At 45.3% G+C, this 27,734-nt stretch overlaps 1 protein-coding gene across 2 annotated transcripts in view; it reads right to left on the bottom strand.

Moving 5' to 3' along the window:
- Positions 1 to 27,734, bottom strand: part of si:ch211-126j24.1 (phosphofurin acidic cluster sorting protein 2) — a 77,178-nt gene that overhangs the window by 45,617 nt on the left and 3,827 nt on the right. The gene's annotated exons all lie outside the window — the stretch shown is intronic.

The raw sequence follows: 27,734 nt of genomic DNA, 5'->3' as shown, positions 1-27,734 counted from the left end.
GCTTTTCTAATCTGGGTCACCTGACTTCTCTCATAGAACAGCACAGCTGACCTGTTTGCTGTTCGCTGTCACATACTAAAGCTTCAGAGCCCAGGAATACAACTCGCTGCTGGATCAGCACAAAACAACGCAACTGAGCAGGCACATTCCTCACAGGGCTGCCCAACGCTACTGAGAAGCTCCGGAGAGTTAGAGAGAGATACTGCCGCTGAAGGTATCCGATCCCCACATGGCCATGCGACGCAAAGCTAACACACTTACATATTACTCCATGCGCTTCCTGTAAACGACTGCAAAATGCTGATACGTGCTCGGAATTCCAAAAACTTCACATTAGGCAGGGTGGCAGTGGAGTCAGACTCCATCTGACTGGCAGTGCCAATGATTCGTTTGAAAAATATTCGCTTAGCAGACACTTTTATAGCAGGTTAATTGCACACATGCATCAATTTGAGAGTTGCTTCGTTTTGGGATGGGGAACGAAGATGGGGGAGGGGGGAGGAATGGGGAAACGCTGCCAAATTTATTTAACACAAAGTGGAGAGGAAAGACAGCCGGCTTCAGCACAAGAGGAGCAGAGGAACTGGGGTAAGACTGCAGTTGGGTACAGAACCGAGAACGTCAGGCCGTGCAAACTGGAGCCAAAACACAAAACAAAAATCTGCTCCATATTATTGGTGACTGAAATGTCTTCACCAGACTTCCCCCAACCCTGGGACATCCACACCCCCAACCCCCCCCCCCCCCCCCTTGCAGATAGCATTTCACTTATGGTAATAATAGAGCTTACTCAACGTTTTATTTTTTAAGATATGTACTGATGCAATTTTGGCTAACTTGTTGAAATAGTTTTATCTTCCATAAAGCCAAGATTAAGTAAGATGAGATAAGATGAGATAAGATGATATAAGATGATATAAGATGATATAAGATAAGATAAGATAAGATAAGATAAGATAAGATAAGATTGGTGCTTTGATGACTCCAGAGGGAAATCCTTCAAAACTAAACTAAAAGTAAACCATTGTTAACCAAAAAGCCCACAGCCTGCTGCTCTACTGGATAAGCCTGGTTTAAGAGAGTATGGCAGCGTGGATCTGTACAGAGAGAAGCTCTTTCTGGCTACTTCTCAGAAAGGGTAGCTTAGTAGGCTTTGTCTCTCACCACAGCTGCTGGGTGCGTTTTCACTGGTGGGCTCATTAACGAGTCCATTTCCCCGGCCAGGCTTACATAGAAGTCACAGTTATGACTATTATCTAGGCTTTCGAGCCATTCATGGCCATTGTTTTCAGCAGAACTCCCATCCACAAAACAGAATTTGGCTGTGAAGCAGGAATGATGTGACACACCAACATCAATAGACTCCTTGTGGTTTGACGTCAGAGTGCTCAGGCTGCCTGACCCCATCTATCATTCCTCTTTCACACCCTCAGACACATGCAAGCGGCATCCTGCCTCCAGTCTGTTTCATTCCCACCTCCAGTCAAAGAATAATGATGATGATGATGATGACTGTGGTTAGGGAGAGGGTGAAGATAATGGAGAATGTGGCAAAGGCCGTTCAACGCTCATGGTTCTCAGCAGAAATTCCACATCGGGGCATCAAAACAAACCGATGGACGGCGAGAGGAATTTACCACAGGAACTTGTGAGATTGTGCAGGCCATCACCAGCAGAACTTGGCCTGAGATCAACCAGAGACTGCGAGGCGTTCTTTGGGAGGGAGACTGAAGGCCAGCGAGCTCCTTTCCAAGTCTCTGTCCAGGAGGTGTCATCGCATGTTATTACATATGGTGATGATGCCGTAGTCTGGCCAGCAGCCAGAGAATCACATGATAAGTACAACACATGACGGAGGGGAAGAGATCCACCAATGACGGCAATTCCAAACCACATTCCTTCTCCAGTTTCACAAGTACCATTTCTACGCAACCTCACCAGTTCGGTAACTCAAAATAGGACATGAAAGTGAACACTGTCCCACAGCACTATCCTTTAACACCTCAGACTTCTCCTCTTGTTTTAATAAGTGACATAATTAAAGTCAATTTTTTTTGTCTCAACCAGGAGAGTTTGTGAGTGGTCTTAAGGCAACTGGCTGATATATGGTTCATATAAGCGCATATTTTGTTGGTTTGAGCGAGGAGATTGTGTTGTCCTGATATTCAATTTATCTATTCATCTGTGGCCCTGCTTGGAATACATATTTTATAATAAAATGATGATAAACATACATCAAAGAAAAAACAGTCAATGACTGTTACCAAAACAGAGTTAGACAGCTTACAATCCAAGTCAATTCAGCCTAGCCTGTACTTCCATTGCTTTGTGTTATCTTGCAATGTATGTAGCTGACAAAGAATAGATTTTTCAGCAGACACAGGTCGTAAAATAAAACATTAGATGCGAAAAGAGAAGCCACACAGATACAGAAGTACGAACCTCGAATCCACATATTAACCTTTTGACAGCCTGTACCAGCACTGAGATCTTATTTCTGCTTTGCCTTGTATAATCAATTTGGCTCATTTTTCCCTAGTGATTCATTGCTAGACCTCTTTATAAGACAATAACTTCTAAACCATCAGACGCTGCTCTACTCCTCAGCCCTACATGAATCCTAGGCAATTTCTGTTCATGAATAGAACAGTCTGGGATACTGGTTGGATACCAGCATCCACCCCTCCCAGAGTAAAATATGAAGTTATCTTGTCAAAGCCCCCGCAATTCTCTTGCTCATTTATGCGACTGGCGCCTCATCACAGTTGCAGAGACCGAAAAGTTCTTATCTCCATTAAAGGGTTTATGATGCCTGCCGCGCTGTCGTAAAAATGATAATTACAAAGCAGACAGGATCGAAGGTTATCGAGTAGGGGAGGGGGCGTGAGCACACAGACACGGCATCATAGAGGCGCAGGTGAGCCGGGCGGTTCGAGCAAAACCTCGGGTCGCAATCTCCACCATCTTGCAACAGATGCTCAGCCAAATCTCTCACAGTTGGATAGACCACATGCAAGACCGTGTGCCTGATTACCTCCACTACTGAACCGGCTAGGACACGGGGAGTCTATCTGACTCGCCACACGCATCTCCTGCGGCTCGATGCAGAGTGAGGAGCTGAATTAAAGAGCGCAGAGGAGCAGGAAGCCCCTGCTCACTCACTCAGTCGCTCTCTCTCTCTCCGTCTCTCTTATCCGACTACGATGCATTTACTGCGATGCAATCGTTCTGCTTCCCATTCGCCACTTGGTATCCCAGGCTCCTCTCTTCACCCATAATCAGTTCATATGTCTACATGTCCATTAAACGTCTGACATCAGTCTGTGGCTTAGACTTCAGTGATGAAATTGGTTTATCATACCGCTGTTGGGTGGAGAAGGCTCACAAAACTCTTAAGTCATCAGTGGATCAACAAACGTTGACATAAAAGACACTTACAATTCACAGAAATAAATATTTGTTTACTAGTAGCATGTGCTCTGTGTGATGTGGTATCTGACAGGCGTTTGGCCTGCATCCCAGGCTAGATCACTTGAGAAGCGTTTGAAGACAAAATTATAACCAAGAAGAGCAGGCTGTATGGTTCCATTCTGTGATGTGAAATCTTTTCGTTTAAATTTCTTTCAGTAAAACATGTCAACATTTAAAAGTGCAGCATAAAGATAAAAATAAGCAATATGATGAAAACAGAGAAAATGTACAGTAACCAAGAGAAGCATCATATTCATAATTTCATTTCAGAGTAGAATAATGCTTTTAAAACTTGTGTTGAGTATGTGTTCAATTTTGTTAATATTGCTGTTTGTCAAGTCTTTTGCCACAGTTATCACTGACGTTCGCCATACACTCTTAAGTAAACATCAGGATAAGAAACAACTTGTTACTCTGCAAACTCTGAGTCGCTACTTGTCTACAGTAAGGAGGGACACCCTGACTCATCTGTGAACAGCCAAACGAAGTTCAGGTGTAGATGAAATGCCACGAACATTGACCTCCTCTCCCCGGCATTTTTCTGGCCAATGTTCAATCAGTTGAAAACACAATGGATGATTTTGGATGGAGATTAACCTTGTAAGGGGAAATGAAAAAGTGCTGTACTTTCAGTTTTATGTAGACAAAGCTGACCACCAGCACTACGCCGTCCGACTGAACTGCCTCACAATTTACTGCATAGATCAGACCGAAGATCGAGGAAGAAAAGAGGGGGAGCTGTTTGTTTTCTTATAAACAATATATGGTGAACAGATGTGAAAACCGTGTCGCCCATTTTACCAGCCGAGGGAGTTTTCCTTTGTTTTATGATCTACATTCCATTATGAGGAAATACTGATATTGGACTGCGAGCACAACATGACATCCTAATGGCAAAAATGTGGGAATATTTATCAACATGAAGAACTTCAACTAAGTGAACCGTAGGGCGTCTTATCGAAGGTCCACCAAAAGTCTCCTGATCCACTAGTGCTGTAAACACACAGAACTACAGCAAGCCTACTGCTTTCTACCTCTCCCACACTGGGGCCGATCAGATCAGACCTCCATGCTCCGTCTTCCTGTTTACAGGCAAAGACTGAAGCGTGTGAAAAGAAGGGATGAGATTCTGGAAAATTGGAGAGGTTACAGAATTGTTGAGTCTGTGGGCCGTAGCACATTCAGAGTCTCTTCATTGATCCTGAACAAACATACACCAGTTGACAGAGCCTTCATTAAAAAGTGTGATGTTGACTGAATTCCCACTAAAGCAGTTGGCACACCTTCCAACCACAGGTAGCCATGGTTCGAGGAAGACTCGGATTTAAGCATACCAGTCTACAGATACGCAGCTCTACAACAAATCCAGGTATAATCTTTGGAAGGCAATAAAAACATAAGAATAGAATATTGGGAGAACCAGGAGTCACTATGTACCAGCCCTCAGGACATGCGTCAAATGTGGTAGGTCATTCACAAGCTCCCAAACCACAAGTCAGAAAAGAACTCTGCCATGCCCAGTATGACTGAGCACCGGAATGCATTTAATGTTCCCTTTGATCCTGCAAACAAAACGCTCGAACGCTGAGAAGCCAGTGTCGTTTGAGGCATGCATGGGAGGCAAAGGGATAGGTGCACAGGCAAATACTCACGAAGGAGTTGGCCCACGCATTACTTCAGGACGCACTCTGAAAGCCTGCAGTGACCAACTTGTTTTCACGGACATTTTTAATTTCTCTCTAAGTGAGTTCGCAGTTCCCAACTCTTAAAAACAAATACGGCCACTCCGGTCTCAAAGAGACACCAAGAGAAGATTCAAAACGACTCCAGCCCTTTGACACTCAACCTTCTTGCCTTGAATGGTTTTGAAGGACTGGTAATAGGAACCATAAAAAGTGATATCCTGAAAAGTTGATATGCTCTTCTGCTTATATGCCTCCACAGCAGGTCCACAGAGGATGCTCTCTCGCCGACACTCTATTCTGCTTGGATAATAAAGACTCATATGCTAGGCTACTGTTTATAGAATGTAGTTCTGCTTTTAAAACTGTGTTCCCGTGAGGCTTGTTACTGATTTACTGGGCATGGGATTCAGCTGGATTCTTTATTCTCACTGGCAGATATCAGCAAGTGCTGATGGGAAACTCCACCCTAATCCTGAGCACAGTGACCACAGACTGATTGTGTCACATGACAGCTCCGGATCCATCATCAAGTTTGTCGATGGTACCACCACTGTGGGCCAAATCACCAAGGCCAATGAATCAGCCCACATGGAGGAGGTAAGGCTCCCGGCAGAGTGTAGCTAAGGCAAATGCTTCTCCCTTAATGTCACCAAGACCAAGGAGCTTGTGATCAATTTCGGGAAGCAGAAGGCAGACCATGCTCCCATTTATATTGATGGGGAAGTTGTGGCGAGGGTTCTTCAGGACCACCATCACAACCTCACATGGACACAGCACACATCTGAAGTTATCAAAGAAGCACACCGACGTCCTAACATCCTCAGATGCCTGAAGTAGTTCCCAATGTTCGAAAAAATCCAGAAGATGGAGTCTTGGGCTGGGCAATTAATCGAATTTTAATTTCAATTATGGTTTTGGCCTCCGACAATTGTTAAAACAAAATAAGAGGTAAAAAAAAACTATGGTGCCACGTTTTGTCTTGTGTTATAAATTTTCAAGCCCATTTTCTTTTTGTTCTCAGTTGAGGTTTTTTCTATGAAAATTCAATGAATGCAGTATTTGTGTTAAATAATCGTGATTAAAAAAAAATCATTAAAAAATCGTGATTATGATTTTTGCCATAATAATCAGCTGTAATGGAATCCTCCGTCAGCTGATGATCTGGTGGTATGACTGGTTCTCAGTTCAGGACCACCTCGCTGTCTGACAGACAGCCTTACCTCTCCTACCTCTGCACATTTTTAGACACGCTGTAATCCTCTGACATCCAATACTCCACACCTGTCACACTTTTTTTTTTCCCTCTCTCTCTTTCTTGGCACGGCAAAGACAACACAGTGTCAGCGCAGTCCCTGCGGACACCACAACCGCTTTCCAATTTTCACCCTGCGGAAGATGACAAATTAAGTCGGGCAGGGAGACTATTATCCATTACTCTTCTTATTATGAAAGATGCTGCTTTCAGCCACAGGGGCTTACATGTTTCATAATATACTAATTTATAGCTGGGAGACTGAAAAAAATAATTCTGGTAAAACATCTTACATAGAGTAAAGAGTTTCATTAACTGCTACGCCACCTACTGGGGGTATATTAACACTGTTACTGGTGAGGCAGGTGTCACTGGTAATGCCTGCCCCTGTCCTCTAGGACTTGGTATAAGAGTCAAGAAGCTAATCATGATGGGGGAATCGAGCCTGATATACAGTCTGGACACAAGTCAGTCAGGACAGACTGAAAGCCTGTAGGTCTGAGAAAATGGAAGCTCGAGATGAATACAGAAGCGTCACTACATTTAGGATTCTGATCAATAAAGTGCTCGTTGGATGAGGTCCCAGGGGAAACGCGGATGTTTAATGAATGGGAACCACTCTGCTCACCTACTGCTCACTGCAGTAGCACCTCAGTATTAGAGTCAGCTATGTTGAAGTTAAGCTGGTTCTCATAGTGAGATATAACTGAAGGACCTGATTATCTGTATCGGGTGTGTTAAATTAGGGCTGTATCTAAGCTCTGCAGGGTGGTAGCTCCCCAGGAGCAGGATTGGGCAACCCTGGTTCAGGGGTACATGGCAGCTCGGATTGGTATAAGAACCAGAATCATAATCGGGTTTATTGGCCAAGTGTGTTTACACACGAAGGGATTCCGTCTCCGGTTGTCAATGGTTCTCATGCGAACAGCAGCGCAAGCACCCGGCAGCGAAAATAAGCGGCAAAATATCTGCGAGAACAGCAAGAGGAACCGCTTTATTCATGCAGCACAGCACAACGCACACACGGCAGCATAATGTCAGCGCCTCGCTAGCACAGGCGTCGAGGGACACATTCAAGATTCACGGAATCCTGTCAACACAAGTTTTTGCATGACAAAGGATTCAAAGAAATCTGAATAATAACACCCAACGAGCAGGGGCCATCTTCTTTTTCAATGCAAATCAATGTAAATACTGGAATGGGGACTGTACATACAGAATCAAAATGATAACCATAAATTACAATAAACATTCAGGAATTCATAATAATTACAGAATGGACTCCGTCCATTTGATCAGCGCCTCTGATGAGGTGCCACATACCGACTGCAGTTCTACAGATGATTTCTATGTTCTGAAACAATTTACATCATAAACAGAAGCGAATTTGCTCAGACCAAAGAGCTTTCCTTTCTATGCTGAAAGGTCTATTCGTTTTGTGTTCTCAGGTCATGGAGAGTGGATAAAAAGAAATGAACAATGATACTGGCAGGAATCAATACAGCCCTTAATCACGTACTGTTGTTCCCAGCCCTGAAGATTAACCTTTTTAGTACGCGCTAAACATCAGAGCAGGTCGGGCCCTCCATAGCTAGAAATGAGCGTACAGGGCCAAGTGGAGCTTAGACACTGTCTAATCCTTTGTAATTAGCCCGCCTCACTTTTCTTCTAACCCCTTTGCGGTTCCATTATATAGCCACCTTCTGATCTCCAATGAGGATCCTATTCCCTCTCCATACAGGCATTCTTGCAGCACACAATAATACCTGCCGTCAGACGCACAAGATAAATGCAACTCCTGCACCTCTCACACCCTGTTCTTAAAATTCCCCAGGGCCTCAAACCAACAACCTGTCACGTATTTCCGATCGGCACAGGGACCGGGGTACTGTGCGTCGCGGGGCACCTCCGATTTACTGGTAAATCTGCAGCTTATCTGGCAAGACCAAAAAACACACACGTTCGTATCTTAGGAAAACCCTTTGAGAAGAAAGCTTGAATGCCACATTGCGAAAAAGTGATTAAAGATTGTAAATATGAATATATGTAAGCTTAGTGTATGTAACGCCCATATCTGAATCAGAGGCCAATCTGTAGCCTATCAGTATACAAATTCTGTTGGAGTATAAATGATAAGACCACAGTCTTTGGGGAAGGTAACAAAATTCCCCTTGGGATCCATGCAGCATATCTTACCTTAAACGCTGCCAGACTGATATATCAGACAAGATGATATATCAGGCTGTGATCCACCTCGATGGTTTCACCATGAGGTGTGTGGTTCCAGGCCACCACACAGCTTTCGTTTTTTTCACACAATGATAGTTAAGCTGGCCCCTTCGAGACGTCCTACGGCACCACTAGATGCCCATGCCAGCTAAATTCCCACAGCCAGCTGCATCTTGGGAGTTCGGACAGCCACAATCTCAGCGAGCGCCATTTGGCACCAGATGATTCCGGGAAACTTTTTTTTCTTTTTTCTTCTCTCCCTTCTGAACTCAGAAAAAGAGCCCAATTCCAGAAACGGACACGGGACTCTAAACAGGGGCGCTTAGTAAGTGTTGGATGGAGGTGAGAGGTCTATATTAACTAGATCTGAGAGTGAGGCTGCTAGCTCAGACGCCCAGGATCCACCCGCGATGTGAGAGTCATGCACCAAGCACTCGACTCGAAGTTTTTTTTTTTCATATGTGGGGGCGCTTCATCTGTGCAGTAGGACCCAGTGTTCTACCAGCTGAAGCAAACAGTAGATAAAGACATGAAGTAGCACAACATATTCCAGAGCCTCAGACATACCCACACAGCCCAGCTACAGCTCCTGTTGAATGACAGAGGACCACAGGGGTTTGCCCTCACCATAGCATAGGAACAGAAGGACATGGTTCACAAAGCATTGTAGGAAGCAGTAGTGAAATAGTAATAGATTATCAATCCATCCATACATGCATCCATCTAGCCGTTTATCCTAGACAGACTGACAGGGGGCTAGAACTGGGGGGGGACTAACTTCTCTGGGGGATCTAGGCTAACATGGGTAGGAGGGCGATATTTTTCTATTTGTCTACCCCCCTAGTGAGACAGTATCCAAGACACGGGATGTATGTCGTCTTGTATCTTTGTGACATTTTCTTCGTCCGTTAGGCGACTTTGTGTCACTTCGTTGGGCAGTGAAACAACCGGTAGCCAGACTCCAGTGTCACAAGATGGGCAGCTTGAAGTCCATCACAGTCAGGACAGGGGACAACTTCTAAACTGTTGCTAAAAATGCAAATGACATATGTACAGTTTAAATGATCATACCATGTTAAATTCTTAAATGTAACTTTTGGAAATTCTGTCTTCAAGGAGGTCTTAATTTTTTTTTTTACACAAATTACTCAGATTGAAAAATATATGCTGGCGTAGTTCACTGGAGCTGTAAACTCGGTAAACTCCACTACGCATTCTATAACAACTAATCACCACGATATATCAGACTTCTTTACATTTTTCATATTTCTTACAACCCTCTTTTTCTGTATTCCCTTCTGCTACTGACTAGTGGCCATCTGGCCTAAGCTAGGGAATCACAAACAGGCCAGCGACAACGGAGTCTCAGGAACGGACCTGATCCAGTACTGCGCCAGATGTCTGCCCTGTCCACCTTCAGCTCATCATTTTCAGGCAGGTGGATCCCTAAACTCACTTTCTACCGCAAACAAGCCGTTTCTCATGAGCTGTTAACTTCTGCAACGCCAGCTGTACCTGATCACTGCTTCCCAGAGGTTCCTCCCTGGACCCTATATCACATTTCTCATATTCTTCCGATTTTCTCTGAATTCATTGTCCCTGATGGTTGCAATGCCGTGCCACAATAAATAAATATTTCCTTCGATTTGATTTGACTGTTCATTTAGCTACATTGTTACTTCAAAGTAGGACTTGGCGATAACGAAATATCCACATTGAAAATAAAAACTCCTCGATGAAAATTTTGGTCGATTTCAGTATGATCAGTTTTGCATTAATGTTGTTTATGAGGAGTGAATACATTTTGTGGTTTTGAAATGGAGCCATTCACGGCCAATCATAGGCCTCAGTTGGTTGCTGTTTACGCACTTCGTGACTGCCAGAAAGGCAAAAGGTGCCAGGCAATTTATGTCGCAGACATAAAACTAGCAAACTAGCTGTTGGCGCAACGTGAATGATAGAAAAACGGCCCTATTGTGGACAGACCAAGACCCTCTTGTCAATGATAAGGAGTTCGCCTGAAGACGCTCTTGAAACTGATGTTAAGGAGATATTGAATAATTATCACTATGGTTCAAAGCAATGTTTTGATTAAGATCATTGTTGGCCATATCACCCATTTTAACCTGAAAAGCGAACAGCCGTTAGTGGATCTAGAACCATGGTTACAAACGGCGCATTATAGTGCCCGGTGGAGCAGCAGGTTGGCCGTTGAAGGAAACTCCAAAATAACATAAAAAGAGCTGAAAGGATTTAGCATTTCTTAGCTGGTTTTGAACAAAGTCTCAAGCCTCTGCTTTAAACTATGGCTTTCGTTCCAAATAAACGTGAGATACGCCTGTAAGGATGCAACCGGCAAGAGGAACCAGCCATCAGAACCCAAGAGGGGTGAGAACGTAACGGTCACAGCTCCTGAGACTCACATGATACGCCGCCGAGAATGGAGCACGAATCGGAACTAGCTCTCAGAAGCCAAGTGGGGTGACGACATAACACACTCAGTTCCTGAGAGCCAGATATGAGTGACTGCCCTGCAATATGCCAAAAAAAGACAAGGAAAAACCCAAGATACACCAGTGAGGATGAAGCAGGAAGAGGATCCAGCCTTCAGAAGCCAAGTAGGGTCAGGAGATAACACACGCAGCTCCTGAGAGCCAAGCGTGAGCGATTAACCTACACTATAACAAAAAAAAACAGGCAAGAAACTAAGTACAATATCAAGGAAGCAGCAGCTAAATGAAAACACATTTTGGTATTTTTTCCAAGCAAAGTCCAGATGTTTTCACAGTCAGCGTTCCTCAGATCGCAATACTGCTCTCGTCTGGAGGGGGGAGTGATACTGAGTCGCTGCGAGGTCTGAGAGGTCGTCTTCTGAGAATCGGCGAAGCAGTCGAGGCAAGAGAACGGCCCAAGGAGACGCTGGCTTTATAATCTTAGTGCCAGTTTTCGCTTCCAATACTTCTGAGCTACATTCCACTTCAAACTACAAACCACCCGTGGTCACAAAAAAAACACACACAAACAACAAGCAAATTTAAAATCCGAGGCATTTTCACCGCAGAAATGGTGGATCGCAATATCGTGCCCGCATTTTGTTCGGCAACATAACATGAATGCATACCAGCCATCAATTATACCTTTTTAATCAAAGTGGGTTCATTAACTCCATATCAAACATACAAGTAAAATATAATCACCTTGAAGGTCAAGGAGATACTCCACTAAAAGGAGGTACATACCTTCTCCATTATCATTATATTTACTCAAATGTGCACATTTTTACAAATTAGCATTCCTTGTCCCATTTCACATTTAACGAAACCAAACATTACCAGAGGTGGAGATTTCAGATCCTGAGATTACAAATCCAGACCAACCAGTTGAGTCCTCTGTGACTGTGACTCTCTATACTCAACTGGTTGGTTGAACCAAAATCTTGGTCTGGATTTGTAATCTCAGGATCTGAAATCTCCACCTCTGAACATTACTGCCGAAAGTAACTCAGCATGTGCTACGGGATGGATTCAAACTCGCCTCGGCCAGCCTTTAGGGACTAACTGTGCAATCAAAGCATGGCCTTGAGGCAGGTCAAAAGCTCACGGAGTAGGTGGCTCAAACAGATGACCCTGCATTTTAAAAGGCCAAGGACGACACGCTGAAGTCTCTACTCCAGAAATACAGACCCAAAATAGGGTATTGTGGCCTTGAATCCTATGGTTTTATATGTCAGAATGAAAACCCGTAAAAACACACACACGGAAAACGTGTGTGTGTGTGTGTGTGTGTGTATATATATAAAAACATACACACTGTATAAACAAGAGGAGGAAGCAATTCATTGGCCGTATTTAATGGCTTCTGTGTCACGCTGTTCAGTAAACATCCCCCAGCACTGATGCTTGAGGTCAGTAACTTGATGCTCTGGAAAACAGGGAATCGGCGGCCCAGACCAGACAAGCTGTGCCCATCCACTGCTCACTGCCTGCGCCCATCCACTGCTCACTGCCTGTGCCCATCCACTGCTCACTGCCTGTGCCCATCCACTGCTCACTGCCTGCACCCATCCACTGCTCACTGCCTGCACCCATCCACTGCTCACTGCCTGTGCCCATGCACTGCTCACTGCCTGCACCCATCCACTGCTCACTGCCTGCGCCCATCCACTGCTCACTGCCTGTGCCCTTTAAATAAAATACCACAAATGCCTGCACTAATAAGCCCCCAGTATGGATCCAATTAACCGATTAATGGCCGCGGTAACCACAGTAAAAATCACCAAGTAAACAGCTCGTTATGTGAGCGACAATAAAAATGTACCGTCTCCGTCCACGTGCATGACAAAGACAGACATCCATTATTGCAGTTCCCTGTAGTTATTTTTTTATTTTTATTTTGAAGGCATGATTTCTAAAGTAATAATGGTGGGTAAAAGGGAAAAGATATGTAAAAATTACTTGTTCATACATAAGCTGCGGGGACAGAAATACTGAAAGACCCCCAGAAAGACCCCCTGAAAGACCCCCCATGGGTGATCAAATTCATCTGGAAACAGGGAAAGCATCCAAATTTTTTGTTTGCCAATCAACTTTGAAGGGAGTCTAGATGGAGCCTTAGAGCCCTAAAGGGGGGGGGGTCTTCACAGCACTACAGTCTGAGCACCATTCCAACCAGGGCGCTATAAATACAACAGGAACATTCCAGTTCAGTTGGGGCCTGCCAGAGGAGCAGGTGTAGGTCATGTTCGACTCTAGTGCCACTCCTGGCCCGCATCCCCAGTGGGATTTCGGAAAGTGCTGGCAGTATGCAAAACGGACTGCTGTGTCGGGACAGGAGCATTAGGGCTACCCTCACTGGTACCTGTGCAAAATCTGTTTACAAAAAGGCTTTATCAGGGACTATTAATATCCGGCATATACATAGAACTTAATTACCAGTAAGGACACAGACGGTAATATATCAGAGCAGTGATACAGGAGTCTGATAAAGCAAAATGAAAGGAAAACTGAAAGAACTGAAAGTAAAACTATTTATATCATGTGTTTGTAAGCCATTTCAAAGCTTAAAAAAGTTACACATCGAATATCCAAATCCTTATCACATTAACTGTTTTTTTTCCTAATTAAATCATTTCAGACATTAGGAAGATTACACTTTGAACAAGGCCCCGAATGTGATGAGAAGCGCTCTGTATCTAGGTATCCTTACATCAGGTTACGGATTTTTCATTAGAGAAATGTCACTTTGCTTCATTGATGAGCGGTAGCGTGTCTGGGGACACGTCCGTACGTCATGGTTAGAGGGAGGTAAACAGCAGGAGCATTTTTCAACAAATGGGCGTGATCACAATCACGAGGACAATGCAGAGTCCTTACAGACAATCATGGCTCTTTGCTACACTGGGACCTTTTGTGAAGGAAAAGTCCCCCAGCTCAGGTGCTCCTATGTTCACGAGGAGCCACTCAGAAGGGCACTACAGAAAGGCGCGCCCCCTCCCACGCTGCAGCGAACGTGGCGGACGAACTTCCCGCGGCTCAAAGTCACGGTGCCGTCCGCAGCCAGCCAATGGGAACCGGGCGAGGAGGTAAAGTGGGTCTCGAGTGTGATGTGGGGCCCGCCCTGAGTAGGACCTGTCCTTGTCACCATGGCTGGGAGTGTCCCCTGGTGCTCAGATGACACTAATGCCAGCGTTGCGGTGGCATGTGGAAGGACCCAGATGACAACCGTAGACCTTGCTGCTCCACAAACGGCCTGAGCCGGCCCACTCACCCAGGGCGCTCCTCCGAATGCTCATCTTCAACCCCTCATGTCCTACAGAAGGACAACGTATCAGAACATGCCTTTAAAACCCACCATGTGTCATGAGTCTGCCTGCCATAGGCGGCGAGGAACTCCCGACGCCATTCAGATTTACACAGAGCTACTAACGTACCGCTAACGTAGTATTAACGTGCCGCTAACGTACCGCTAACGTAGCATTAACACGCCGCTAACGTACTGCTAATGTGCTAATAACTGGGTGCGTGACGTCAAGCTAAGCTATCTGCTCCCCAAATGATGCAAAACAGAAACCTAAACACAATAAATAAACAGCAACAACCAGACATAACAAAAAAAAATTGTGTAAATTCACACAATAATTGATTCTCCACAATAATGAAAAAAAAACTGTGCACATAACCAAGGTGAAAGGAAACGTCAGGAAAAGCGGAGCCTGGCGGCGCGGGTTGGCCATACAGGCCTTCAGCATCTCACTATTATTTTCTCTGCCCTCACCAACCCCCCAGTGGTAAATCTGCCAGTTTGAATTCAGGTTGTTTCCTTTGGACGACTTCCAGAATGCCAGCTAAAAAAAGGCCTTCACAACACTTCCTGAGATGTCTTAGGATTGTCTGAGCAGGAGAGACCATTTTATTCAGGCTGTTACAGAACGATCGGCTGTTTCCATTTTGTTCAGCTCGAATGCGAGTTCACCGTAGCAGAGCACTGGGCCGGCCCCATCTCCTCCTTCGTCTTTGGCTCCTTCGTTAACGCCTCTAAATATATGTTAATTATAGAAACAAAACCTCTCCTTCTCAAACGAAGTGACAAAACAGTCGGTCCAATAGGCTTGGCAGAAATCACTCTGGCGAGATGAAAGACGTCTTCCACTCTGCAGGGCAAAAAACAGGCACTTCTCAGGCGGCACGTTACGCTGAAAATAAAGGCAGGAGGCTTCAAATGGTCCTCACCATTTCCCACAGGAGGAGGAGCAAGCAAAGCACAGAAGAATTGAAAGAATCCATTGCTGGACACCCTCTGATAGTTGCCGTTAGGCATTACGAGGCTGTCAGGGAATCCAACTAAGGCCACCCTGAACTGTACCACCATGCGCCAGCACTGGCATCGACGACAGGACTCCTGTTTACTGGGAAGCCTGTGAAGAAGCATGTTTTGGCTTAGCTATCTGTGCAGAATGGCTCTAGGATTCAACTCTCACCTGAACAAACACACGGACGTTGTTCTATAGACAAGAGAATGAAGAAGCGTTGTGTTTTCAAATCTTGGCTAGGCTCACAATCTACTTAATGCAGAACTTCACCCATCCATATTTAACCATTTTATCTGGTTACACTGACTATGATCATCTGCACACATGCACCCACACACAAACATACAATCTCACATTACCATACATTAAGAGTGCTACTTCAAAAAGCATGCTCGATAATATTTTTAATAATTCATGCATGTTAAGTCGGAGTATTGCAGTGAATCTATATATTTCGATGTCGTCTCAGCTGCATCGGATGATGCTTTTATCTAGAGTGACTTGATCTGTCGATACAGAGCAATGTTAGTTGTTTTTCTGCTCTGTTCAATGGCCACTAACTGGGGTTCTGACCCAACAAACTTCTCGTCTGCGTAACGACCTCACTGCCTGCAGCCCTCATTAAGACACCAAGTTCTCAGGCGTACCAGAAAAAATGAGATGATCCAAAGGTAGCAGGAACGCCAGCCCCCCAATTAAAAAGAATTCTGAATAATGAGAAGTCTTTAGATCTTCAGTCAAAACAAGTCGTTCTTCTGGATGGAAAGATGGGAAAATGAGTTGAACTAATAAGGGCCCCGGACAGCGGCGATACAACAGCAGAGCGCTGACAGAGCGAGCCTTTGTCCCCCTGATGAACAGATTTTTTTTGTTGGTGCTGGCAAACGTCGCTCAGGAAATGCCTGAGCACTGGGCCAAAAAAATGATGGGGGGGGGAGGAGCGACGTTCGCAAATATTGGTTTCCTTTTCACATTTAATTTCATTCTCTTTGACATCCTCCCTCGCGAAGACGCCTTCCAAGGCATAGAGCCACGCGGAATCACGCCGTGATTGGGGGGTGGGGCTCTGGGGTGGAGAGCAGGAGTTACCGCTGTATGTTCATTTGATTAGATAAAGTTTCTATTATTGAATAATTTAAAAATATATTTACAAAATGGTGTCTTTGGACCCTGACTCCAAAGAGGTGTTTCCCAGTACCGTGCTGTTATTCCCCTGTCATTGTACAAGCTGTCAGGTCAGATGATAATCACCTGAAGTTTTATCTAGTTAAAAAATACCGTAGAGGTCGTCGAGATTGACAAAGATAGGAAAAAATGAACCAACTTCAGGCTCACGTCAGCACTGAGTACAACTGCCAGTGGCTGCCCATGTCTAATGAAGCAGGGCAGATCTAGTACTTAGCCCTATTTCTATTTCTCAGAGCTTCATACTCATTCGCAGGAGTGTGAGCAGAATGTGGGGCAGCACCTCCAGCAATCCAGTAACTTCTCAGCAAAAGGCAGAGTGACAAAAATCACTGTGGATCCAGGAGGCCTTGCAGGAGGAAGCAAGGAAATAAATATTCCTGGGTGGAGTTGCATGGGGGGGGCGAGAAGGAGACCATACCAATAGTCAGGGAGATGCACAGGCTTTCATCCAACACCTCGGATGGTGGTACTCTTCAAAGCCTGAGGTCCGACCAAACAAACATGAAGCCAGCGACTGACTGGTCAGAACATGCCATTGAGAAGGACATCAAACAGGGTATGAGAAAGGCAGCACTGAATTCAGAAACATACCGGACAGAAATTCTGCCAACGATCAAGGTTACGTCGGAACTGGGTGTCCAACAGAGTCGCTGCATTCACAAGAGCGAGGACGTGCCTGCCAGCTCAGAGAAAATTAACAGACAGCGCACTGAGCCAATCGGGCCTTTCCATTAAAAATGCACACAGTGAGACGCGTTATGGCCACCGGGACGCCGCGGGCGATGAGGCACCGCTGCGCTGGTGGGAGGCTCTTCAGAGGAGTCCTGCATTATTCACAGCCCGGCGTTTCCTGCATTTAAACACCTTGTAAAAATGCACTGTGGATCCCGGGACGTTGGGGCTCGTTCGCGAGGAAGGGCCCAATTCCACACGAGGCAGACTTAACGGAGCGTGACGCCTCTGACTGTCCTTCTGCTCCTCCGCCGCGCCGGGCGCCGCTAAATTAACACCACTTAATGGATCGCAGCAGAAAGCGGGGCAGTGCAGGGGGGCAGCGGGTAGCCGCACGCCTCCGAAGACAAGCAGGAAGGTACACTGGTGTCTCCTGTTTACTCACAGTGTGCAGTAATGTGCCTCAGTGTGACTGTCCAATGGACGCCGATGGTGGTCCCTGCCTTATGCAGTCTAGAATAGGCTCCAGGCCCCCATGCAACACTGTAGTGAATAAGCAGTTAGAAGAAGGATGGCATGCATGGATGGATGGGTGGGTGGATGGATGGATGGATGGATGGATGGACATTGGAAAGAAAGGAGTGAAACAACCAGCAGCTCTTTGCCATGGAGTAGGTTTGGGGCTATTTTCATACTGATATACTCAAAATCAAGAGGCCAAGCCTATTCAGATACAAGCATACTAAAAGCGTAAGAAATCCTGCAGAGCGAGGTTGACTGTGCGGGGCAGACTGTCATGGCTAACAATGCGAACAAGGCTGACCGTACGAGGCTGACTATCATGGCTGACCATGTGACCGAGGCTGACTGTGCGAGGCTGACTGTCATGGCTGACAGTGCAACCAAGGCTGATCATGTGAGGCTGACCGTGCGAGGCTGACCGAGCGAGGCTGTCATGGCTGACCGTGTGACCGAGGCTGACCGAGCGAGGCTGACTGTCATGGCTGACCGTGTGACCGAGGCTGACCGTGCGAGGCTGATTGTCATGGCTGACAGTGCGACCAAGGCTGATCATGTGAGGCTGATCATGCGAGGCTGATCATGCGAGGCTGATCATGCGAGGCTGTCCATTGTGCTTCTTTCAGAGGGTTTATTTACTTCAGTATTTTACCTAATCTCACTTTCAACACAGCTGAAACCCACTCGCTGTGAGAGGCAGCGGTTTAAAATCCCCGCTGACAGACGTAACGGCACACAATACCATGTGGGATTCCCAGTGTCTCTTCTCTACTTTCCCCTCCCGATGAGGCAAATTTCAAATGGATAAGACGCACCGATTTGCATTTCATTTAGTGGGATCAGCCAGTGTAAGCCACTCTATTAATTCTGTTAATTAATGGGCCTTTGTCTACATTTAAGTAAAACCATTATGAGTGGAGAGAGGGAATTTTGAAATGTATATGCTAAAGTAAATTAAGCTACATTAACTAAACTAAAATAAAATCAACCTCTTTTTCCAGCACTTAATGTATGACTGAAATCACATCAACGCTCAACATGTTAAACTACATGAAGTATCCACACGAAAGGGTGAGAAAACTCCAATACGGGGCCCGAAATGTGCAAGGCGTAGAGCATTTTGATGGGCAGGCACCCACGCAGGGGGGCAACAGTGCATAGGCTGCTGAGACACAGAACTTACTGCAAAGATAAACCTGTGTGCCCTGCATCAATATGAGGGTCACAAATCATGCGATCCCCACAATTCGTCTTACAGATGCACCTCGTTTTACGTAAGAAAAAAGCACATAGGAGAATCATACTAAGAATCGCTTAAAAGATTCTTCCCCACAAACCTTACTGCATTTCCAACAATATTAAACAGGACTACAAATTTGCAGTAGATTGATTTAAGATGGAATTGCGCAAATACTGATTCCACAAAGGGAAAAGGGAATCTGGAATAAAACACGAATCTCAGCATCATCTGAAGAACAGCTGGGCGAGATATTGGAGTTGCTGAGGTAACAAAACAACTGCATGTTTTCTTTGCTCCTCTTAATAAGCTTTGTCATTTTTATCTTTCTTTAGTTTACACAAACGACATCTTAAGACTTTCACGTTATGTTTATATACTGCAATGTGCTCGTGATGTACGGCACATGTTTCTATTGCTGCTTTGCACTTTAACCGGTGTCTTAACCCCGCTGTACTGCAAAATGTACAAATTAGTGTCATACACCATCACACACAGGAAAGCGTGAGGCTACCTCATGGATTACCATGTCCTGATTCGTTGGGATGGAACCATGTGACCAGCAGAACTAATATTTAATAGGCTGAGGTAGAAGCCATGGATGGAACCAGCAGAGATGGTTATTGGAAAGATAACAGAGGGCGGGGCATAGCTCCTGCCCCCCAACACGGGGAGGAGCAGCCTGCACAAATCTGACTTCCTTGAAGGCCCTCCCTTCACTTTCTCCATGGAGGTCAAACAAGACGAGCTCTTACACTATGTGAGGATCTGACAGTTGTTTCCAGGGTAACACTCCGGTGTGCCCCAGCTACACATTAAAGTGCATTTTCGCTGGCAGGTTGGCTGGAAACGCACAGCAGAGTGCCGGGCCTCGCTCAGCTTTCAGTGGCTAGGTAGCGGCCTCCTAATGAAATCCGACCGCTGTCATCCTCAGGGCCTGACGATGTGACAAAGTGGGCAATCAGGGTGAGACAGTGGCCCAGGATGACCCATCTCCCCCGGGGTCAGGTGCTTCTGCGGTTTCCAATTTTATTGTTTCCCTAGAGGGGTTTCACGCGGAGCATTGCTCACCTCCCAGCCTAGATGCTGACCCACACATGGAATCCATCTCCCGAAACGGGAGGCGTAGACGACCAGCCGGCCTCATCCCGTCCCTCCATCCATACCACCGGTGACCCAACGCTACAGGAAATGGATCACATGTCCAACAGGAAGCCTGGTGAACTCTTCCCCTCAGTAGACGGCTGATTTACAGCAGCGGCAAACACTAACCACGAGTCCCTAAGTTCTCCAGGACGCCTTAAGAAGCACAAAACACCCCCCCCCCCCGAAAATCCAGCTTCCTTCCGGACCCCTCACAGCCAACCGCTACACTGGGATGGTTTGGGACACTTCAGCAGAAACACACCTACAACGAAAGGTTCATGGTTTAGACAACCATCAGCCTCACTGTTGAAAAATAAACAGGACTGGTAGTTTGGGTGGACAGTGAACTGGCCGTCTTTGTTTGAAGACCCCAAGCACCATTTTCCACTTTCTCTTCCATTTCTACTGCCCTACACCTAGAATATGTGCCATCACTCCACAGCAGAGAAAGAAAAAGACGCATAGCCTCCTATGCATTATGTTTTATTTTATATATATATATATATATATATATATATATATATATATATATATATATATATATATATATATATATATATATAGACGGCAGACACAGAAGCCTCTAAATATCGGATAGGTCAGGGTGGGGGAGAAAAGAGGGAGGGGGCATGGGTGGCAAAGAGAAAGGAAATTTAAAAAATTTTAAAGCCTCACACTGCATTAGTTTACAGAGTATGACATCACCATCTTTCCAGATAACTGACTGTGCATTACAATACCATTCTATTCAAACAAACTGCAAATAAACACCAACTCTCTGATTTGTGGAAGGAACCGGGAACCTGCAACGCAGCTCAGCTGCGGGAAATTCCCAAAACATCCCCTCATAAAGCTCTCGCATTTCCCATCAAATATTAAAACCTGCCCATGCTTTTAATACAGAAAATGAACCACACGATTTTTGATTCTGGGTTCATAAGATCAGCAGAGTGCTGTTGTACTCAGCGCCTCATTTCAAAGCTAAATTTTTATAATCGGCCTCAGTTTAGTCCATCTGCATTCATTACATTTCTGCGGTCATTTATCCATATATGTTTTTGTTTATTATCCACAGCAGGTTCAGAGGCACAAAGAGCTTCTAATTCATACTAGAAAAGCACAATTATACTGGAACATTTTTTAAACAAACTCTGCCCACATGAAAAGTACTCCAGTATATTCATTAAAAAAAATAATAGAAAAATATCACCCTACCAAGTTTAATTACACTATTTCCCCGATTCTGATCTAATCCTCCCATTACTTCTTCGAGTCCAGGAGATGTACTTAGCAAGTCAAATTTGTGAGCAAAAAAAAAGAGGACGACTAGCCAGTTGTAAGTGAACAGATGACTTGTTCTCAGGGAACAGAAGCAACTCAAAACCGAACTAACATCTGAAGACCAAAGACACAGCCGCTGCTCGGATGGACCAAAAACCGGACAACGAAGTGGATCTTGACGGCCCATTTGTCAGAAATAATAATGTGCTTACAGAGAGATGGGCTGGGCGAGTTTGGACATCTGCACGGATACACTGAGTGCCTAATTAAAGGGAAAATGCTGGGGCCAGTTTTAAAGTTTTAATACCCTATAAAAGCTACAACATAAAACACTTTCTAGAGTTACCATGGACACTGCTACCTGCCCCCCCCAGACCAGCCTACCTAACCCCATGGCCCATGGCTGGTGGCTCTTCCAAGAGCCCGTCACGCTGACAGGCACACGGTCACAGAGGAGCCTTGTCGACAGGCCATCTGTCAGTGAGATTTCACCTCGGTGCTGGCAAAGCCTGCGCTCCATCACGGACAAGCGAGCTCGACTCGGGCTGACTCTCCGGACGTCAGCGGAAACAGGCAGAGCTGCATGCAGACAGTCTTCCTGTCACCCACCCCCCCCCACCCCCCGCCCCCCCCAACCACCTCTTTCTGGGATTTAAGGATTCGGATCATTGTTTACGAACCTCTTTCAACAATCACGCATCTTCCCAACAATGCACAGATATCTACGCTTATTCTATTATTCTGCAAGATAATATGTCCCATTATGTGATAACCAGAGGACTGGCCATATATGAGGAAGTTGGACAAAGGAATATGAATCATCCATGAATCACTCAGAAAAAGGAACAAAAAAAGAAATGCTCGTTCGAAATAAGACATGTCAAAACTGACCTGCACTTACATCAAAGTAGACTTGCGTTTCTTACAGTAGAGTAGGCATTTGCCCACAATGAGGTACTTATGTACAGATCTTTACCTACATCGCATGTTCTTCAGATACCAACTACATAGCTGTTTGGAAAGGAAAAGCCGAATAAAAGCTAACTTGGCTAACTGCTAAATGCTAAGCGCTAAGTATGTGTCGGTAGACTGACCTGACGTCTGGAGAAGACAAAGCAGCAGTTATCTGAGTGCATGAAACAGTTTTCCATGTAATGTTCCTGTACCAGTGTTTTCTTTTTGTTTATACAAATAGGAAACTAACTTTGAATATTTCGCTTTGAATGCTTTGCTCTTGGTTGCTTGGCCTCATCATTCCAGCCACCTTGACGCTATTCTGTCGAGGACTGACTTGGCTTAAGATGACAGGAGGTCCTGCAGGAGGCCGCCCCCCCCCCAGCTCCAAAAGATCAGGATGATTCAACATGAGTATCATCTGGCAACAAGCCAGCCACCCCCACCCCTGCCTCCTACCTAAAGACCACTTTCCATACCAATCATAAATATCATGTCTTCTCTATACTCTCTGTAGTATTGTTGTTGTTTTTTAATCTGGGTATTTTTGGCAGCAGAAGAACAAAGCATAGAATATCCCGCCTTGAACCGTTCAGCGAGGTTGACGGTCAGGTATGCAGCCGTGGAAGCCAGGCTATGGGCGTCAGTCACTTAGACCCCCCAGCGTCCTCGAGAGATGGGAGTTTGGGGGCCACCGTGGACATGTGCAACATCCACTGGCGACCTTAGCAGGACCAGAGCTGTTTGATTAAATTACTGCACGCTAAAGGCAAAATGCCAGATAGATCAAGCTGGGCTATTTAGACGCAGCTGAGGCAGATATCAACAGCACTTTTCATTCTAATTACTTCTTGTGATATATTGGTAGCACTGCTCTTCATGAGACAAGTTCCTTCTGTAAGATGAAAATCAGTATTCAGATACGTATGATTTAATACGTGGGTCTTATTAATGTTTTATTAATGTCAAAGATAACTAATGTAATCAAAAGGTCATTTGAATTTATATCAATAAAGGGTGGTAAAGTAATTGAACAGCAGCTATAGAGCTATAGAACAGCGATAGAGAACCACATGTAGTAGGTAGAATTATCTAAACCAGTGATTCCGAATCCAGTCCTCGGGGAGCCAAGGACAGTCCACGTTTTTTGGGGAGCCGGGAGGGAACAAAAATGTGGATTGTCTGGCAAGGAGCTGGGTGTAGCAAAAACATGGACCGACTGTGGGCCCCTGAAGACCGGATTAGGAAGCACTGACCTAAACTAAGAAGCAGAGGCAAAAAAAATCCTGAGTTCAGTGTGGGTTATAATAAAGAAATAAACACGTGCAGGACCTTTTCACAAATCACGGGGGCTTTCTGACTTTCTCGGCTTGGAGTAGATAAGGAAAGCAAAGACGCTGCCATACAACCTGTTCAGTATCTCATAGAGCCTGTTTTTATATTAAATCAGATAACGTTCTTTGAATTTTCTGCAGGTTACGCAACTGTAGTGCTTTCATAGACCAAAACGCAGACATGCATAAAGGAAAACACAATCGCAACGCACTAGTGGAAACCATATTTCCCTGACCGAAACCTCAATAACTCAATTATTTAAACATGAATGTGAAGTTAAATACCATGTTTGACTGTTATTTTTCCCAGACCAAGCAGAGAAACATTTAAGGAAAACCTTGTCATAACTGACTTAATGGCAAACAGTGTTTAAGTGAGTAAAACAGACGTTGGGACTCGAAAAATTTGGTTTCAGATGGATGTACTCAGCAAAATGTTCTTCAAACGAGGAACAGAAATTGGGTTAACGGCGGGGGGCGGGGGCATGGGGAGTGGGGGGTTAGCTGCCAGATTGACATTAACTCCTTGGCTGACAGGACACATTAAACAGCTCCAGGAAATGACACTGGAGTTGCCATACAGCAGAGCCAGAGGCCCCTTGTCAGTTTGTGAACACGAGGCTTCGTTAGCGAAAGGCTCATGAGGCCACTGTAAGGGTCTGTACACAGCCACCACCCTTAATTAATTTTAAATGACTTCTGACATGTCATCAAATATTCAACGGCACTAAAAGCACCTAATGATCACATCAAATCCCTTACACAGATAGATTCAACTGTTTTTTTTTAAATTATTATTATACATTTCCTGGAAAGTCTAAATCTAAAGTTACTTTGAAGGGGAATTTACATGTCATTTTGCCACAGGTTGAGGTCTTAAACCAGGTAATAAAGTCTTTAATAAAAGTTCTACTGTTCTCCAGGCGAATGGCTCTGCGTATCTAACCACTGCGCTGCAGTGAGAGCTGACGGCTCCCTGATGGCATCTGTCAAGCTGAGGCTTGCTGACAGCCATGAAATGCAAAGTGCAGCTTCTGCACCGTGGGTCCCCTCACAGCCAACCTCTGCCACCCTCTGTTGACCAGGGTCCCAACGAGAACATCAAGGCTTCGCTACGTGTGGCGTCCAGGACGGCCGAGCGAGAGATGGCAGAAATCGAGCAGCTTATTGCCACGTTTTCTCGAGCAGGACTGCACCCTTCCCACCACACCCAACGAGGACCTAGCAGGAGGCCGCGTGTGTGTAAGGTCACATGGCTTTGGGCACCAACAGGACGGCCCGTCTAGCCCCTGTCGGATATCAGGTCAGGACACATACGCAGATATGAGAGGACAAATGGATGTGGGGCTACCCAGTGACAATAAATTAATGTTCTACGATTTCCACATAATTTAAACAAGGACGGTGGCACAGACCGGCTGCAGTGCGTGTGACTGGGCCATGTAGAGTAAGGTGGAAGTTCCCCTTTGCCTGACCATCAGCATGTGACATTCTGCGGTTTCCTCCAATTACCGACAGGGTTTGCTCTCCGTCTCCCTCCCTCTCCCAGGGTACCAAAGCTGCAGTGCGGTCCAGATTCAGCTCAGTGCTCCATCACAAATAATGGTCCATACGGCGTCCCACACCAATTAAACTCCAATAAAAGCCAATAAATAATTGACATGGGGCTGCCTTCCTAAACCAGACTCAAACACAGTTAATTACAGGAAACATTTATCCAAGGTTGGTAAAGATCACCCACTCACTGAAACACGAGAAGCTAGAACATACATTAGTTATGTATGACATGTCTTTTGTCGTCCACATTATAGATTAAAATTAATTAGCGTTTTCCAACATCTTACAGTGAAGCTGTACTCATAAGCAGCTGAGGTTTTCAAAAAGAGTTTAATCTTTCATGCGAACAGGGAAATATTCCATCCCACGCTTTGGAGTCCTCGGTCGTCAGGACGCTTCACAGGTTAGAAATCCACCCCGAGCTTCGGGCGAAAGCTGCTTTTCGGCCATAGGGATTTGCACTGTTGTCATGGCTGCGTTGCGTGCGTTTCCCCTAAAGACCTCGCTTTTATTCCCCCCCAGGGACAAAAGCCCACAGGCTACTCAGAAACCTGTGCTCATTACCCAGAGCAGGCAGGCATATCTGGGCCACGGATGATTAATACCTCTGCAGGCTCAGACAGCAAACTGTGAGCTTGTTCAGGTGGCAACTCCACAACTTTTACAGCGGTACTTCACCTCCCTGTACCTGCCTTCCGAAGAAAGATCACAAGTGTACCACTGCAGGGACAAACATCAGGCTCACGGTGAGGCACGCTAACTGGGAATAAGGGTGAGTCCCTCTGTGACTGCATACATCTGTGTAGTCAGAGTGTGGACTTCTAAAGTGTTCTTGATGAAAGTGTGGCCTTTGAAAGCACTTTTCAGCATGTAGCCAATCAGTACTCTCTGTAAGTCATCTATCCTACACTCAAGCTCCCCCTGACAGAAATGCCTGCCAGGCTAACAGGCTGGGAGGCGTTTTCTCAATTACCCAGACTTTCTGTCAGCTGTGCCAGCACAGAGTTCTGAGGAGAGACGGCTGCCTGTGCTCGTCATCTGTGAGATATCCAGCACGTCTTTGCAGGTCTGTCTCAGCAGTGTTCTTCCATAGTGTCAAAATGAAGCAATGAAGATGCGTAGTCGTGATTGTATCGCAAACTAACATCTGCTCTCAGATGGTCCCGACCACCTCCCGTCCTTTCATGCTCAAGATCGAGATTCTTTGCTGGCCAGGAGTCCACCGGAATGCTTAGTCAATCAACCTCACACGATTCCAAAGGACTAAACAAGACAGTGCTAAACGATACCAGAAAGTGCAAAACTAGACAGTATGCAGTCAGTGGCTGATAAAATGCAGTAACTGTGCTATAAAGTGCAGGTGCCATGGATGTGTCTGCTACGGGAAATGAGGTTGTTGGAAATGCAAAGGGCTCTGGGACAGAAGCTGATCTTGAACTAATCAGTGTTTGATGCTGTGAAACCTATTACTAGACTACATGAGGTGCAGGCTTTGTTGCTGCTTTAGTTATGGTCTGGAATTATAGCTTATTAGCAGTATTTAAGGTGCAGCTGGTGAATGGAAGGTACTTCAGTCCCCGTGACCTTTTAGCCAGACGTCCATCTTGATCCTCTGTCAATGACATCCTTGCATTTCCATTCAGAATCCTGTCCATCCTCCACGCAGGCAGCCCAATATAAAGCCTGGATTTCGCCTTTCCCCTGAGATCCTCTACCTAGCTACATTCCCGCTATTTTGCTTAAGTTGCTCTGTAGGCTGTGATCGTTGCGTGATCTTTCCGACGTAATGCAGTTAGAGACTAACAGGAACTCTCAAGTGCAGAACAAGCAGTTGGTTAGTGAACGTTTAAGGCCAATTGGGAAAAGTTTACAACAATCTAATAAGTACAGAGTATCAACCAAAAGAGGCCCTGTCAACCACTTTGTTATTAAGGATGAAACCCAGTCATAAAAACAGGTCAACACAAAGTTGAGGCTTTACTATATAAGGAGAATCTGGGCCTCAATTATAAAATATGTGCAAATTTCGGATGATGATAAAACATAGCTGCTTGATTTACAAACATAACTACATGGCCAAAAGCTCATAACTAATATATTAAGTCAATCATGTCCCTGACACTACACAACCATAAACACCCACTTTTATTACCCTTACACAATCATGTTATTATCTTGTGGACAAGCCAATAAAATGGCTTGAAACAGCAACAGGACATAAATAAGCTTGCCCCTGGCATGTATTGAATGAACGTTATGGATTTCTGTGACGACGGCCGCAGGGATGTTATGTTACGGGCCATGGGATCAACCTCTACAAACACTACGAAACACACCTCTGTCAAGGTCTTCCAAGAGTTGCCCCTTTGATTGTGAATGACTCAAAGCACATCTATGGCTC

The sequence above is a fragment of the Brienomyrus brachyistius genome, chromosome 20 (genome assembly GCF_023856365.1).
Source record: "Brienomyrus brachyistius isolate T26 chromosome 20, BBRACH_0.4, whole genome shotgun sequence".
Lineage (NCBI taxonomy): Eukaryota > Metazoa > Chordata > Actinopteri > Osteoglossiformes > Mormyridae > Brienomyrus > Brienomyrus brachyistius.
This window is presented reverse-complemented; position numbering and strand designations above follow the sequence as displayed.